Genomic DNA, 18,047 nt, shown 5'->3' with positions numbered 1-18,047 from the left:
CATTGTGGCAGGAGCCTGTAGTCCCAGCTACTTGGGAGGCTGAGGCAAGAGACTCGCTTAAGCCCAAGAGTTGGAAGTTGCTGTGAGCTGTGATGCCATGGCACTCTACCCAGGGCGACATAGTGAGACTCTGTCTCAAAAAAACAAACAAAACAAAACAAGAAATGAGTCTGGGCCACATGTGGCTCATAAAACATCAACTGAAGTTTCTTCTAAACAAAACTGAGCAAGCCACCTGGGAATTTTCCTGAAGTGGTCTTTGGTGGTGAGAGAGTAATTCTTCATTGTGGGAGGCTTTCCTGTACATTGTATTATAGAATTTATTTAAGTATTTATAGACAAAATCTCACTCTGGCGCCCAGACTAGATTGCCATGGCATCATAGCTCACAGCAACCTCAAGTTCTTGGGCTCAAGCGATCCTCTTCCTCAGTTTTTCTATTTTTAGTAGGTGGGGGTTTCGCTATTACTCAGGCTGGTCTGGAACTCCTGAGCTCAATCAATCTACCTGCCTTGGTCTCCCAGGGTGCTAGGATTACAGGCATGAGCCACCGTGCCCAGCCATATTACAGAATATTCAGCAGCATCTATAACCTCTACCCACTAGGTGCCAGTAGCACCTCGCTGGTTATGGCAACCAAAAATGTCTCCAGACTTTCCTAAATGTCCCCTGGGTGGGGGAGAAGAGAACAAGAACTACTGATCTCAATGGGGCACTTTAACCAATTAACACATCTGCCTACAGAGCTTGCAACCTGTTCAGGAATGGATGTATTGGGGAACCAAAGCCACTCAGCTGCCATGGAGAACCATATGGCCCTCTTATTTTGGTGGCACCATAAAAGATTAAGATGAATAGACAGGCCAGGTGCAGTGGCTCTCACCTATAATCCTAGCATTTGGGGAGGCTGAGGCAGAAGGATCACTTGAGGCCAGGAGTTCAAGACCAGCCTGATCAAAATAGCAAGACCCCCATCTCTACAAAAAATATGAGTGTGGTGGTATGTGCCTGTAGTTTCAGCTACTTGAGAGACTGAAGCAGGAAGACTGCTTGAACCCAAGGGTTCAAGGCTGCAGGAAGCTATGATCACACCACTACACTGAAAAAAAAAAGATAGAAGAGAAAAACATGAGTAAGTAAAACAAGAAATACGTAAGGAAACAAATAAGTAAGATAGTACACCCATGTACCAAGAAGAGGCTTCTAGGAAGACATTGCAATTAGAGAGCAAGAAAAATTTCTGGAAATATAAATATGATTGCCCAAATTAAAACACCTCTCAGGCCACATACACCAAAGCTGGCGGGTTTGAGCCTAGCCTGGGCCTGCTAAACAACAATGACAACTGCAACCAAAAAATAGCTGGGCACTGTGGAGGGGGCCTGTAGTTCCAGCTACTCAGGAGGCTGGGGCAAGAGAATTGCTTAAGCCCAAGAGTTTGAGGTTGCTGTGAGCTGTGACGCTACGGCACTCTACCAAGGGCGACATAATGAGACTCTGTCTCAAAAAAAAAAAGTACTTTATATAATAAAACACCTCTCAAGATGTGGAGCAAAATGACAAAAAATTTCATTTAATTTAATTTAAAAAAAGGGAAAATATGAAAGAAAAGAGATAGAGGATCAATTCATTCAATATTTGCTTAATGGAAGTTCCAGAAAGAAAGAACAGAGAAAATGGAGCAGAGGAAATAATCCAATAAGATACTATTCTATTGAGAAAACATTTCCAACAGAGTAAAAGTTTGTGCAAGTGGTCCTCACTTCAGCTGCACACGGGAATCTCTGGGGGAGCTTTTAAAACACTGATGCTGAGGCTCCTGCTTCTGGCCAAGATGAGGGAGTGGAATCATCCTCCTGCTTGAAGCAATCACTACCATCTTCATCACAAGGCCAAAACAGCCCCAATACATGGAACAGTAGTGTTCAAAACACTGGACATGAAGCAATGACATTAATGAAAGCAATAAAATCCCAGAAGGAAGGAAAAGCCGGGTTTACAGGTAATGTCCTTTCAGGAATTTGCAGCTTAACACCTTTGAGAGAGTTTCCCAACAGTGGGGCAGGGACAGGGAAGTGAAGGGGGGCCCCAGACTTCCTGAGTTGAGGAAAAGAAACATGGAGTCCAAGGAAACCACCGCAGCTAGAGCTTACAGGCTAGAACACTGGAGAAGAGAGGGCTGCCAGAGAACCTCAGAGAACTCAGAGGGTCCCTCTCAAGTACTCTGCAAAGAATTAATCAGCACGTCTGTGAGGCAACCATCCAAGGCCAGGGAAAGAACCATCTGAAAGGATTAGAGGAACAGTGCCAGGACTCACACAAGGCTAGGGCCAGGGCCTTTTCCCACCAGCCAGGCTGGAAAAACTCATAATTCACAAGGCATTGGGTAGAGTATACAGGAAGGTTTGGCCTCAATAATAGCAAATAATTAACCCTAGGACCCACCTAACGAATCATAAAGATTACACAAATACCTCATGCTCAACAGGGTAAAATTTACAATACCTGTCAAGCAATCAAAGATTGCTTCAGGCATAATAAAGCAATTAACAGAGTAAAGAGACAATCTGCAGACTGGGAGAAAATATTTGCAAGCAATACATTTGATAAGGTGTTAATATCTAAAATATATGAGGAACTCAGGTCTGGTACAGTGGCTCATGCCCGTAATCCTAAACACTCAAGGAGGCTGAGGCCGGGATTGCTTGAGCTCAGGAGTTGGAGACCAGCCTGAGCAAAAGTGAGACCCCTAAAAATAGAAAAACTAGCTGGGCATTGTGGCGGGCACTGGTAGTTCCGACTACTTGGGAGGCTGAGGCAAGAGGATTGCTTGAGCCCAGGAGTTTGAGGTTGCTGAAAGCTATGATTCCATGGTACTCTACCCAGGGCGCAGAGTGATATTCTGTCTCAAAGAAAAAGAGGAAGGAAAACATGACTTATTTATAAGGAGAAGAATAATCAATCAATCGAAATCAACCCAGAACTGACACAAATGTTAGAATGAGCAGAGAAGGGCATTAAAAGTTATGATAACTGTATTCCATATGTTTAAAAAGTTAAGTAGAGATCCAGAGATATGAAGAAAAAATAGAAGTAGAATGCTGGTTACCAGGGCTGAGGGGAAGGGGTAAAGGGGAGTTATTTAATGAACAGGTGGAAAAATTTTGGAGGTCTGTTTTGCACCAATATGAATATACTTAAAACTACTAAACTATACACTTGAAAATATGGTAAAATGGCTCAAGCAGCTAAGGCACCAGCCACATACACCTGAGCTGGCGGGTTCAAATCCAGCCCAGGCCTGCCAAACAATAATTACAGCTGCAACCAAATCAATAGCCGGGCATTGTGGCAGGCACCTGTAGTCCCAGGTACTTGGGAGGCAGAAGCAGGAGAATTGTTTGAGCCCAGGAGTTGGAAGTTGCTGTGAGCTGTGATGCCACAGCACTCTACCTAGGGAGACAGCTTGAGGCTCTGTCTCAAAAAAAGAAAAAGAAAATACGGTAAAACCTCCATAGTTGACCACTTCCCTACACTGACCACCTCCTTAAGTTAACCTAATTTTCATAGACCAGACTTAATCTAATTTTCATAGACCAGACATGCACCACATATACATATCAGTACAGCAGGCCTAGGTCCTTATGTTGACCAGTTTGTTATAGTCTCTTGGGTGGTCAACTTACCTAGGTTGTACTATATATGTAAGTACATAAAAAGATGCTCAGTCACTAAGAAAATACAAATCAAAACCACAATGAGAAATCACTTCACACCTATCAAGATAGCTATAATCAAAAAGACAGACAATAATAAATGTTGACCAAAATGTGGAGGAATGGAACCCTTGGACGTTGTTAGTGGAAATGTGAAATTGTGTGGTGGCTTTGAAAAACAGCTTGGCGGTTCCTCAAAAAGTTAAACATGACTTTTTAATTCTATTCCTAGTATGTATCCAAGAGAAACTGAAAATATACGTCCACGCAAAAACCTGTACGTGAATTTTCATAGCAGTGGTATTCATAATAGCAAAAAGGTAGAAACAACACAACACGTCCATCAGCTGATGAATGGATAAACAAATGTGGCATAAATACACTATGTACACTGGAACAGTATACTGCCATTTAAAGGAAGAAGGACAGACACATGCTACTACACGAATGACCCTTGGAAATAGGCTAAGTGGAAGATGTCAGACCCCAAAGGCCAGACATTGTATGATTCCATAAATTTTATTTTATTTATTTATTCACTTTTCTTTTCTTGAGACAGAGTCTCAAGCTATTGCCCTAAGTAGAGTGTGTGGCGTCATAGCTCACAGCAACCTCAAACTCGGGCTTGAGCGATCCTTTTGCCTCAGGTTCTCTATTTTTAGTAGAGATGGGGGTCTGGCTTTCGCTCAGGCTGGTCTTGAATTCGTGAGCTCAAGCAATCTACCTGCCTCAGCCTCCCAGAGTGTTAGGATTACAGGCATGAGCTACTGCATGGGGCCTATAAATTTTATACGAAATATCTAAAATAGAAAAATTCATAGGTACAAAAAGTAGAAAAATGGTTATCCTTGGCTGAGGAGAGGGAGATATGGACAATGACAAGTAGGGGGTTTCTTTGGGGATTATTAAAATGTTCTAAAATTATACAGCAATGGAGATTGCACAGTTCTATGACTGTACTAAACAATACTGAATTCAACACTTTATCTTTATTTTATTTTATTTTTCTTCAAACACAATTCAAATTATTATATTTTTGTCTGGAGTACAGATCTGAAAATGGTACAAACTGTACCCAAATATTAAACCATGAATTAACCAAACAGAAAGAAAAAAATAATTCTCCTGAATTAGGTTTCCGTCTTCACTCCCACTTGCCTCTAACTCTTGCTCATTGAGGATATTTAATTAAATCTTTAATGGACCTGTGATAAGAAGATCTGCCAGAGCTAATGTGACTGCATCCCAGGCCCCAGGCAGGGTACCATGGATGCTGAAATGGTTCACTTCTTGGTGGAAGCCAACCCTATTTTCCATTTTGTTTCAGTCTAGGCCTGTTGAAATGAAATACCTCTCAGTAGGTACTGACCAGTTCGGTACGGAGAGAAAAGCAAAGTACAAAAATGATTTTCTCTTAGAGAAAAAGCAAATGGAAGACACCAACCATAGCTGTGGAGCACAACAGCCAGGAGAGGGAAGGAATCCCCTCCCCCAAAGTCCCCTGTTTGTCAGTTTCTCACTTCCTTGACCCTCTTTGCTTCAGGCACTATGCCTAAAGGTGCCACAGTGGCTTCACAGAAAGCACAAAGTTTAAGAAACTGGAGGTTCTGCACGACAGTTATATTCTGTTTATAGAAATACACACATATGTGACCCACACCAAGGCCTCACCCCCTCCCTCCATCCCTCTTTCTGCTTTTCCTCCCCTCCCCATAACCTTAATTGTCATTAATTGTCCTCATATCAAAATTGAGTACATAGGATTCATGCTTCTCCATTCTTGTGATGCTTTACTAAGAATAATGTCTTAGTATTTTATAAGGGGGCCTTGGTGTGTGTCACACTTTATGGGGGCAAGACATGATTGCAAGAGGGACTTTACCTAACAACTGCAATCAGTGTAACCTGGCTTATTGTACCCTCAATGAATCCCCAATAAAAAAAAAAGAAAAAGATGCACAAAAAAAAAAAAGAAATACACACACATGGTATGGACTATTGTTAACACTGTTGGCCTGCTTGCCACCAGCTCTGCAGGTTTCTTTTTTTTTTTTTTGTAGAGACAGAGTGTCACTTTATGCCCTTCGGGTACAGTGCCATGGCATCACACAGCTCACAGCAACCTCCAACTCCTGGGCTTAAGCGATTCTCCTGCCTCAGCCTCCCAAGCAGCCGGGAGGACAGGAGCCCGCCACCATGCCCAGCCATTTTTTGGTTGCAGTTCAGCCGGGGCTGGGCCTGAACCCACCACCCTCGGTATGTGGGGCCGGCGCCCTACCGACTGAGCCACAGGCACCGCCCGCTCTGCAGGTTTCTAAAGGAGACTTTTTATTCAGAGAGACCCTGCTGGTCTGGGAGCAGCACAGGATGATGAGGCTGACTTTTAGTAGTAACAGAAATGATCCTCCTATACCATACGGCCAAAGAACAGCTGTCCATCCCAAGTCTACAGGGATCAAATTAACTGTGGAGTTTGGTTGGTTTTTTAAGTCACCGAATACATACATACATGCAGCATAGTTTAATAAAATGCTTTTCTTATGTTCCATTGCTTCATAAAGTCGCACCTCATAGACAGTCATTAAAACTCACTGACTACTGGTACCAAAGGTAGAAGGCCTCGGCAGTATAAAGCATGTCAAGGAATTATGGATCCGAAGGTAAATTTGAGGATGGGGCAACTCTGACGTTACACACTGTGTAGTATAGGCACTGAGTGCTTTCTAGTTATGTCTGAGAGGAGAGGACTTCACTCATGAGGACTGTCGCTCAATCACCAAAGAGGAACAAAGGCTTCTCTTGGCTTTGGCACCTTCTGTTCCCTGGAAAGGCTTCTGACTGGTAGAGGATCCTCAATGTCCTCTCTATCAAAGTGGATTGATAGTGCTAGATGGGCCAACAGGACCCAGAAACAGAAATTAAAAGCTGCTGTCAGTCATCTGGGTCCTCATCAACACACAGCAGCATGACCCATACCTTCAGGCCTTTCCTCAATCTAAAGCCCAGCAAGAGGGGAAGCTCTTTAGGACAGAAGAGAGCTGGTGAAGGCCATGCTCTTTCACAAAGGCTTGATTTTCTAGGCCTATGGTTCCCAATGCCCAAACTGCAGACCAGTACTGGTCTGTGGCCTGTTAGGAACTGGGCCACAGAACCAGTGAGGAGTGGCAGGCAGGCAAGCAAGCAAAGCGTCATCTGTATTTACAGCTACTCCCCATCACTCATGTCACTGCCTAAGCTCTGCCTCCTTCAGATGCTCCCTGACCACATCCATGAGAACTGCTGCTCTAGACCACACTTAGCTATATTGTCAATTTGGAATGTGATCCCACCTCAAAAATGAATGGCACTAATTTAAGAGTAGAGCATCTTGGGGAAATTCGGGACACTTTAGAATGTGGAAACCACACCAGTATGCAAGTATATTTATTTTCTAAAAGTCTAAAGGGATATTTTGGTTTCCAAGCACCAGATCAAACTTTTTAAAAAGTTCAGTCACTTATAATAGTACACATGTTAAGTAGCCTTTAAAGAGACCCTATATCTTGAAAGGGTTAAGCAATCCTTTATAACTATCTTCATGAAATATGGCCACCTCTGGGTTTTTCTGGTAATATCTGACATTAAACATGGAACCAAATTGCCTTTCACTCAACATATAACTATCTAACCTAATGTGCAAGTCTGGGTTCAGGCAAAAGTCCTGACAGAATTATGTTCTGCCTTTCAAATTGCATGCATAGGGCCACTTGTCATCCCGTATAGTCTACCAAGCAACAGCAATTTTTCTACTTCAGTACGATTATGGACAGACACACTGAGACGTAAAATAGAGGTCCTTTCATAAAGTTTAAGATTTAGGGTAGAAATAGAGAAGTCAAAAACTAAATTCTCAAGAAAGCAAAACAATTCCACGTTGGACTTGTACTCCATGAAACCCGGAGATGAACTGTAGTCCTCCACACCTGCGCTGGGATGCAGGCCCTCCAGGACACTTCAGTATGCTTCCAACTGGCTCATCATCAACCTCTGGCTGTATTCATAGGCCAAAAATAGTGCCCCATTGGCAGGGCAGGCTGCAATCATAGTAGGCTTCAGTCCAGAATATAAGGCGATTATTCCTTCATTTTTCACAACATTGATAAAGGTTTCAGTAAATCCTTCCTCTTTTCCAGACATGGAAAGAACTTGAATTCTGGATTTGATACAATCCACTGGGTACACAGCAAGCCAGAGGCAAATTCCACCAACTCCACCACTTAACATCAAAGGGACAGGGCCTAGTTCATCTTTTTTTTTTTTTTAAAGAGACAGAGGCTCACTTTGTCGCCCTCAGTAGAGTGCTGTAGCGTCACAGCTCACAGCGACTGCCAGCTCTTGGGCTTAGACGATTCTCTTGCCTCAGTCTCCTGAGTAACTAGGACTACAGGCGCCTGCCAGCCACAAAGCCCGGCTGTTTTTTTGTTGCAGTTTGGCCAGGGCTGGGATGGAAGCTTCCACCCTCAGTGTATGGGGTTGACGCCCTACTCACTGAGCCACAAGGCGCTGCCCCCTGGTTCATCTTTTGGTCTTCTGGATGCAAAAAATGACCGGCTCAGTTCATAGCCACCGAAGAAAAAGAAATAGCCTGGTACCTCTCAAAGTAAAGTGCTTGAGAGTCCATGTAGAAGCCCAAAGGGCCATCCTTTCTAAGGATACTCTTCACAACAGACCAAACTGTATTCTGGCTTTTGGTTATCTTTCCGGATGTCTCCATCTCATACATGGTCTGCAGCCGGCACTTCACAAGCTCTGAGGGACACAGCACCAGCGTAGCAAGGGCAGAGGCAAAGGAACCAGCAACTGCCTTCTGCAAATCACTCAGCTTTGCCTGCTTGTCCGATCCAACCACCTTCCGTGCCACCTGTTGGCAGAAGCCATAGCACATGAAGAGGACGGAGTTCTCAGCAATGTTGGCGGTTTCCAAGCTGTGGGAAACAGCTTGGGCTGGTGCCCTTGTAGAAGCCATGAAGGCCCACCTGGGTGTAGGTCTTAAAGCAGCAGTCAGTAAGGCCCGGTACAGGTCGAGGAATGTCTACATCTTCACTTTCATGGTGTCGAAGGGCTGTCCGGTCAGGACACATCCGTCCCCCCTGCGGCCTCTGCCGTGAGGTCAATGGCAGCTTGGATAGCGACATTGGACTTCATGTTTGCCCACTCCTCTGTTGATCTCTGTGCAAGGTAACTCTCTATGGCTTATGAAGGCACTGCATATCCCGCCACCCGCCCCGGGCTCTGGGTCTGCGGCCCGCACAGCAGCTTTACACCATGTCCGCTGCCGCGGGCTCTCAGCCAGCCCTCTGCGCAGTCAGCCCCGGCCTTACTATTATTATTTTTTTTTCCCCACTTTTATTTTATTAAGGCTGATCAGTGGGTCCAGGGAACCTCTGCCTGTGACTTTCATATAATTGCTTATCATTACTTGATTAGTATTTTCCTAATTACACTTATTTTGCTAAGAGTTGCATAACAGCAGTATTCCAATTCTATTATAGCCTCTGCATGTAGTTCTCATTCTTCCATTAAGAACTACATTTTCTCAATTGGCACCAATGATCATCCACACTTCCAATGCATTTGCACCATGGCTTCCTTCTGGGGCTACAAAAAAAAAAAAGAAAAGAATGATAATTGCATTTTTTTGTTTGTTTTGAGGCAGAGTCTCACAATGTTGCCCTAGGTGGAGTGCTGGGGAGTCACAGCTCACAGCAACCTCCAACTCTTGGGCTTAAGCAATTCTCTTGGCTCAGCCTCCCAAGTAGCTGGGATTATAGGCGCCCGCCACAACGTCCAGCTATTTTTTTCTTGTTGTTGCAGCTGTCATTATTGTTTAGTTGCCCTGGGCCAGGTTTGAACCGGTCACCTTGGGTGTATTTGGCTGGCACCCTACTCGCTGAGTAATGGGTGCCACCCACAATAATCACATTTTCTTAATAAAAGTTTCTATTCATGTCACTGACCCAACATTTTTTTTTTTTTTTTTAGACAGCATCTCACACTTATTCTGCATTGAGTGCCCTAACATCATCATAGCTCACAAGAACTTCAAACTCTTGGGCTCAAGACATCCTCTTGCCTCAGCCTCCTAAGTAGCTGGGAACACAGGCACCTTGCCGCAAAGCCTGGATAGTTTTTTTCTTTTTTCTTTTCTTTTTTTTTTCTTTTTTATCAAAGATAGAATCTTGCTCTTGCTCATACTGGTCTTGAATTCCTGAACTCAAGGGATCCACCCACCTTGTCCTACCAGAATACTAGGATTACAGGAGTGAACCACTGTTTCCAGCCCAACTTTTCTATTTTTAGTAGAGACATGGCCTTACTCCTGCTCAGGCTGGTATTTAAGTCCTGAGCTCAAGCAATCTGCTCTTCTCAGCCTCCCAGAATGTTGGAATTACAGGCATGAGCCACTGCACCCAGTCTCTTGTTCAATTTTTAATGGTAACATTTGATCTTATTGAGTTCTTTGTAGATTCTGGTTATGAGTCTATTTTTTTTTTGAGACAACATCTCACTACGTCACCCTCAGTAGAGTGCTGTGACATCACAGCTCACAGCAACCTCAAACTCTTGGGGTTAAGCGAGTCTCTTGCCTCAGCCTCCCAAGTAGCTGGAACTACAAGCACCCGCCAAAATGCCCAGCTATTTATGTTGTTGTTGTTGTTATTGTAGTTGTCACTTTTGTTTGGCAGGCCTGGGCTGGGTTTGAACCCGCCAACTCTGGTGTATGTGGCTGGCGCTCTAGCCGCTGAGCTACAGGCACTGAGCCACACTTTATTTTATTTTTAGAGAAAGAGTCTCACTATATCACCCTCAGTGGAGTGCCATGGTGTCATAGCTCACAGCAACCTCAAACTCTAGGGCTGAAGCGATCCTCTTGTCTCAGCCTCCTGAGTAGCTGGGTCTATAGGCACCTGCCACAATACCCAGTTATTTTTAGAGACGGGGTCTTGCTGTGGCTCAGGCTGATCTAGAACTCCTGAACTCAAGCAATCCACCTGCCTCGACCTTCCGCAGTGCTAGGGTTATAGGCCTGACCCCACCATGCCTGGCCTGAATTGAACACTTTAAAGGGGTGAATTGTACAGTATGTAAATTATATCTTAATATTTAAAACAAGGCATCAAGAAAAGGGAATTAGACACATTTAAAGTCATAAAGATAACCAGTAGAAAGACTGTCAATAAGAATATCACTAACAAAAATAAAGAGGAGAAAAAAATGTGAGTGAAGTAAATTCTTTGTCCTTCATATCAGGGAACCAATGGTGCTTCAAGCTATAAATGATTATCTTTACAATTCAAGAGGTGGTTGCCAGAATTAAAAACAACTCTATCTCCCAGTGAAGTAAACACTTTTAAGGAGCTTTGTTTTTAATTCTGAATAGAGATTTTTTTCATTTTATACCCTGATAACTAAATTCATTAACAAATGAGAAAGAAGGGGGATAAATTAACTCTGTCAGAAAATTTATGGATGGAACTTTTTTGCTTCTATTTTAATCACTGTTCACAGAGTATCACTGAATTGTTAACTCAGACGTTATACAAACAGTTCTATATTTATATATCTTCTATATTTTTCCTAATGGAAAATTTATTGGAATTCATTAGGTTGGAATAAAAAATGAAAGACTTGCTGTAGTCCCTGAAATCTTACATTCATTTGAGTAATTATTGCTGCAGTTACCACCTTAAGTGTATCCAAAATTGTCTGATTTCATTTGGGTAGTTAATATACCAATGATATAAAAATGTATTACCTACCCAATTGTGGTTTTTTTTTTTTGCAGTTTTTGGCCGGGGCTGGGTTTGAACCCGCCACCTCCAGTATAGGGGTCTGGTGCCCTACTCCTTCGAGCCACAGGTGCCATCCCAAACTACCAAATTGTTGATGAAAAAAGAAAAAAAAGTATTAATTACAATTCTCCACCTAAAAAGTGGCCAAACCTCCAAAAATTCCCCTTCTGGCTCATAATATATTGAGAAAACAAAGCAGATCATACAAAAAATTAAAAAATATTTTTTGGTTCTTAGTGAGATTATAGTTAAAGGCTTTTATTGTTCTTTTCTTTTTTTTTTTTTTTGTGGTTTTTGGCCGGGGCTGGGTTTGAACCCGCCACCTCCGGCATATGGGACCAGCGCCCTACTCCTTGAGCCACAGGCGCCGCCCATATTGTTCTTTTCTTTTTTTCTTCCTTCTTTCTTTCTTTCTTTCTTTCTTTTTTTTTTAATGTGGGAAGCATGATTTGTAACCACCTTTTAAGAAACCATTATTGGGGCTCGGCGTTCTTAGCTCAGTGGTTAGGGCACCAGCCATACATACTGAGGCAGGCGGGTTCAAACCTGGCCTGGGCCTGCTAAACAACAATGACAACTACAACAAAAAAATAGCTAGATTTAGGAACAAATCTTGAATATGGCTTGCAAAGCCTTTCGTACTTGTTTAGCCTCATCTGCTGTTACTCCCTGCCTCGATCTCTACGTGCCAGCTGCAGTGAGCATTTATGAGGTCCTCAAATAAACCACCTTCTCTACAGTGGACTTTAAGACTCACAAGAAAGATAAGCAGTGTTGTGGGAAGTCAGCTTGAGAACCCAGGATTTGGTATGCTGTGTTCTGCTGTACTGGCATAAATGACGCATTCGTATTTTAGTCTGTGGAATACATTTAGACCTTATTAGCTACTTATAAAAAACAATACCTGGGAGTTGTGGTGGGTGCCTGTAGTCCCAGCTAGTTGGGAGACTGAGGCAAGAGAATCACTTAAACTCAAGAGTTTCAGGTTGCTGTGAGCTATGATGCTATAGCACTCTACTGAGGGCAACATAGTTAGGCTCTGTCCCCTGCTGCCCCAAAAAAGAAAAAAATCATTATGGGTGGCGCCTGTGACTCAGTGAGTAGGGCGCTGGCCCCATATACAGAAGGTGGTGGGTTCAAACCCAGCCCCAGCCAAACTGCAACAAAAAAATAGCTGGGCATTGTGGCGGGTGCCTGTAGTCCCAGCTACTTGGGAGGCTGAGGCAAGAGAACCACCTAAGCCCAAGAGCTGGAGGTTGCTGTGAGCTATGATGTCATAGCACTCTACCGAGGGTGGGCAAAATAAGACTCTGTCTCAAAAAAAAAAAACCATTATTGGGCCAAACCTGTAGTAATCCTAGCATTCTAGGAGGCTGAGGTGGGAAGATCCCTTGAGCTCAGGAATTCAAGACCAGCCTGAGCAAGAGCAAGACCCCGTCTTTACTAAAAATAGAAAACCTAGCTGAATGGTGTTGTAGATGCCTGTAGTCCCAGCCACTCAGGAGGCTAAAGCAGGAGGATCACTTGAGCCCAGGAGTTTGAGGTTGCAGTGAGCTGTGATGCCATGGCACTCTAACCAGTACTACAGAGTAAGACTCTATCTCAAAATAAATCAATTAATAAATAAATAAGAAAAGAAAGAAACCATTAGTGTTCTTCATATATTGATACATTATTCCAACAAAGATGCTTGCTTTTTCCTTTGGTTAAAAAGCATCCAATTTACCTAGAAGAATGCAACTTGTGAGATAGCTCCATGTTGGTGCTGTCTTAAGCTCCTGAATCCTTTAGCTGAAGAACTAACAAAGAGAAAACAGGTTACTCAGGGACCCACCAAGTATCTATGACAATCTCTTTGTCCCTGATAATTTTCTGGGTGTGCTGTGCTAGATTCCAGTGACCTGAAGAGCAATATATGCCAGAAATGAGAAAGCCCACATTATCTGGGGTAGACTGGCATGTACAGAGATTGATAGAGATGTTATTCTCAGCTTCAGTGTCAGATTTTCTTCAGTACTTTGTATTTGATCTTACAAACTGAGCTACTTGGGGCCTCTGAAAGCAAGTCTTAGATGTTGGCTGAGTTCTGCCAACATGATCTATTATTCAGGAAGTCCTTAGAATAAAGTATAGAGATGCTGAAACATTTATGGAATTTTACCTACCCTATTGTTTTGAAGGGCTGGCAATAAATTAATATACATGTCCACTGCATAATACCACAGTGGGATTTTTTTAAAGATCCAAAGTGGAATTATTTGCAGCTACAATTTGGTTTGCTAATGTCTTGCTGGTTTTTAATGTTTTCACCTTTTGTAGCCTTGGCACACAAAAAATCATGCCCACTGAGGCAGTGCACTGACTCTGTTGACCTGGTTTGACCTCTTGCTGTCCTAGAACCTTTAGACTGACTGCCCCACCTCTGGGCTTCCATAGCATCAGTTGGTGGAGGGCTGAGTTGATGGAAGCACCAGGAGAGAGAGCAGCTGGACGGAGAAGGGTGGGTGGATGAGAAGGAAGATGGGATCTGCTGAAAGGGTGGATAAGGGAAGTGATAACCAAAGAGAGTATATGGAAGGGGTGGGTGGGCAGGTTAGTAATTTGAGCTGCTGGTGAACTTGGAGTACTCAGGGCTTTGAAAGGTCACTGCAGTACCTTGGGCAGTTGGACAGGGATCTGATGAGGAGATTAAGCTTCTGAAAGTGGATGGAAGAAAGAACCACTGCAAATTCCTTCCCAGCTTTCATGCTTTAGCAGCTGCTATCCAGTACTCATATTTCCTTGGCTATCGTCTTTGGAATTAGAAGGGAGATGGAAGCAGAGGAGAATGGGCGGCGTGTGGTAGCAGTGTCCCCTGGTGGCCATAAGGGGAGTTGACATAGAGTAGTCCCCATATTATCCTTAAGAATTTTTTCATTGTCTATTCTTCCACCTCAACCCCACCCCCACAGTAGAATAAAACTGCATGAGGACAGGGATTTTTTTATTTTTTTTTTTTGTTTTAGAGAAAAACAAAACACTTTGTCACCTTCGGTAGAGTACTGTGGTGTCACAGCTCACAGCAACCTCCCGCCTCTTGGGCTTATGCGATTCTCTTGCCTCAGCCTCCTGAGTAGCTGAGATTACAGGTGCCTGCCACAATGCCCGGCTATTTTTTGTTGCAGTTTGGCCAGGTCTGGGTTCAAACCTGCCACCCTCAGTATACGGGGCCGGTACTCTACTCAATGAGCCACAGGCGCTACCGGATTTTTGGATTCTTATCTGTTTACTCATTGTTGTATATCTACCTTCTAGACTAACGCCTAAAACATAGTAAGTGTTCAGTAAATATTTACTGACTGCATGAATAACAGATTTCAAACTCTGCTGCATGATTTCATTGATATGTGAGACTATGCAGCTCTCTCAACGTAGTAGAGCCTCAGTTTCCTCATGGGTAAAATGGAGATGCTAATAGCCACCCTTCATAATCATTAACAGGGGAAAAAGGCCTACACGTGCTGGACAAGGGCACTGAATCATTGCTTGTTCCCTTCTCACCCACAAGCCAGCACTGACAGTGCATCACATACTAGGCGCAGCATACTGTCTTCACTAAAAAACCAATTTGATGGGCACATTTGCCAAAGGGCCTCTATGCCAGGCATGGGGGAGCCTGGGGAATGACCTCAGCATGGTCCCAGGCTGGCCAGACAAGGAAGAAGTATAGCCAGATGGACAAGAGAAGGCCAGGTGAGGGGTAAGATCCCTCTTCAACCATCCATGTCCCATTCCCCACCCACACACACCCCCAACTCTTCTGACTGTCTTGAACCAACAAACTCCCTCTGCCCCCTTTGCCTTTGCAGATGCTGGACCCTCTGCCTGCATTCTCTTCTCTCCAACCCATGGCCCCATGTTCAACCCTCTAGAACAGCTGCCTCCAGCTCTGCTCATAGCCACTCTGACCCCACAAATGCATCTTCCTGCAAATAGACTTAATTTAAATTGCAAATATGTTTACCTACTTTCGAGCTTGAATCAGATTGTTCTTAGGACAGATTCCAAATTCTCTGACCTACCAATTTTGTGGTCTGGATCCAGCCCATCTTTCAGCCATCTCACCTTTCCCAGTCCTGGCTTCAGATCTTACACCAAACCCAAACCATTTCCTACTCTGGGCCTTTGCCATGCAGCCTCCTCTGCCTGGAAATCCACTCCCCTGCGAGGAGGGCATGTGTTGTTCTTGCCTGCCCAGGATCCATTTCCTTTTCTTCTGGTAATGGAATCCCCTCACCAGCTCTCAGATCTGGAGGTTCCTATAGGGCTGACTCATTTCTGGGTTCAAGGGGGAACCTCAAGACAAAGCCTGACATGTTTTTTTTCTTTTTTTCCTGGCATGTACTTTTTTAACTGGACTGCAGTGCGTGTAACATGCACTCTCTAGGTGGCCACAGCCCACTCCCTTTTGTTTTATTCCAGATTCACCCATTTATTTTATTTGCTTGAGTCCTGGACACATTGCAGTTTGCAGTTCTTTTTTTTTTTTTTTTTGTAGAGACAGAGTCTCACTTTATGGCCCTCGGTAGAGTGCCGTGGCCTCACACAGCTCACAGCAACCTCCAACTCCTGGGCTTAAGTGATTCTCTTGCCTCAGCCTCCCGAGTAGCTGGGACTACAGGCGCCCACCACAACGCCCGGCTATTTTTTGGTTGCAGTTTGGCCGGGGCCATGTTTGAACCCGCCACCCTCGGTATATGGGGCCAGCACCTTACCTACTGAGCCACAGGCGCTGCCCTGCAGTTCTTTTTGTTGTTGTTGTTTTGTTTTTGAGACAGAGTCTCACTATGTCACCCTGGGTAGAGTGCCGTGGCATCACAGCTAGCAGAAACCTCAAACTCCTGGGCTTAAGCGAGTCTCTTGCCTCAACCTCCCAAGTATCTGGGACTACAGGTGCCCACCTCAATGCCCAGCTATTTTCTTTTGTTGTTGTTGTTGTAGTTGTCATTGTTGTTTAGCAGGCTAGGTTGGGTTTGAATCCACCAGCCCCAGTGTATGTGGCCAGCGTCATAACCACTGTGCTACGCTGGGCACCTCCCAGTTTGCAGTTCTTGGTACAAACTCCTCAGTTCTGCCTCCATCAGGCTCTGATTTCCTCCTGAATCCTGTGTGCTTCACTTTTCAGTTCCCAGATCAGCCTAGGGCCCAACTTTCCTGCCCTGATGTTCAAAATTGCCCCTGGTTCTGTGGGAATTTCATTCTCCCCTTCAGGTATGAGCTGGGGTTCTCCTGAGTGCATCCATGTTTCTCCTGGAGGAAGGATGATAACACAGGGTGGAGGTGGAAACTACAGAGGACACCCCAAGGAGCACCTCTGGGCTATATCCTATGGAAATGGCCCCTTTGGTCCAGCTCAGCCCAGCATTCCTGCCCAATGATTCTTCACCTCCCATGTGCTCAGAGCCTGGCCACGGCAGGTGCTCCGTGCGGGTTTGGTGCATGAAGGATGAAAACCTTGGCCTGTCTGGGGCTTTTGCCTCTGAGATTAGCTCATTGTTTCCTTTAGTTGTCACCTTCCGAGGCTGCTAGACTGTCTCCAGGGCTGAGGAAGGGACAAAGGGGTAGGGTACCTCCTCTAAGGGAGAGTGATACCTCCAGGACCCCTGGAGAACAAGAGAGCTGGTTTTCTCTCCTGGCAAAGAATAAAGAAGGGGGTGAGTTCTGGGGGAAGGAGGCAGTTCCAGGTGAGGTCCTGTAGGAAAAGTCACGCTGGGGACCACCTTCACTTAAGGACCCCTCCTATCTCCACTCCTTTTGAAGTAACCCTAGAAGAGCTAGAGCGAGAGAACCCGAGGCTTGAAGTGAGGGTAGGGGTGGCCATGGAGGTGAGCAGAACCTCAGGTGTATGTATATGTGTATGTGTGGAGAGCTGGCCTTAGCCCTCTGCTTATATCCCTGAGTCCTGATTATCAAGAAAGGAAGTTTGACATTTGAACATTGACAGGGCCCCCATCCTTCTCTCCCTCAACCAGACCTTTGTTCTGGCCTCAGCAGCTCCACACCCATCATCCTCCCCCAACAGATATCAGCCCCGTGGAACCAGACCCCAGAAAGCCTTCAGTGCTGAATGGGGGTGGGGTGTCCTTTCATTTGAGAGAGGGTGCATGATGGAGTCTGTCAGACACCATAGAAGTGGGAATGGAAAGACCCTCACCTCTACCAAAGAGCCAACAATAGTTGCCAGAGCCAAGAGGTAAAATTCTCAGTAACTAGTACAACACGGTCATTGGCCAAGTGAAGACTAGACCTGGTGCCATTTGGCTTCAAATATAAGATGCCATTGATAGGGTGACGCCTGTGGCTCAGCGAGTAGGGCGCCGGCCCCATATACCGAGGGTGGCGGGTTCAAACCCAGCCCCGGCCAAACTGCAACCAAAAAATAGCTGGGTGTTGTGGCGGGCGCCTGTAGTCCCAGCTGCTCGGGAGGTTGAGGCAAGAGAATCACGTAAGCCCAAGAGCT

General features: G+C 44.7%; 1 pseudogene; it reads right to left on the bottom strand.

Moving 5' to 3' along the window:
• Positions 1-7,689: 7,689 nt before the first annotated feature.
• LOC128561258 (mitochondrial ornithine transporter 1-like) lies at positions 7,690-8,967 on the bottom strand (annotated as a pseudogene).
• Between the last annotated feature and the right edge of the window lie 9,080 nt (positions 8,968-18,047).

Source organism: Nycticebus coucang, chromosome 12 (genome assembly GCF_027406575.1).
Source record: "Nycticebus coucang isolate mNycCou1 chromosome 12, mNycCou1.pri, whole genome shotgun sequence".
In the NCBI taxonomy this organism is placed as follows: domain Eukaryota; kingdom Metazoa; phylum Chordata; class Mammalia; order Primates; family Lorisidae; genus Nycticebus; species Nycticebus coucang.
Note: the sequence above shows the minus strand (reverse complement) of the source record. Positions and strands in the feature narration are given on the sequence as shown.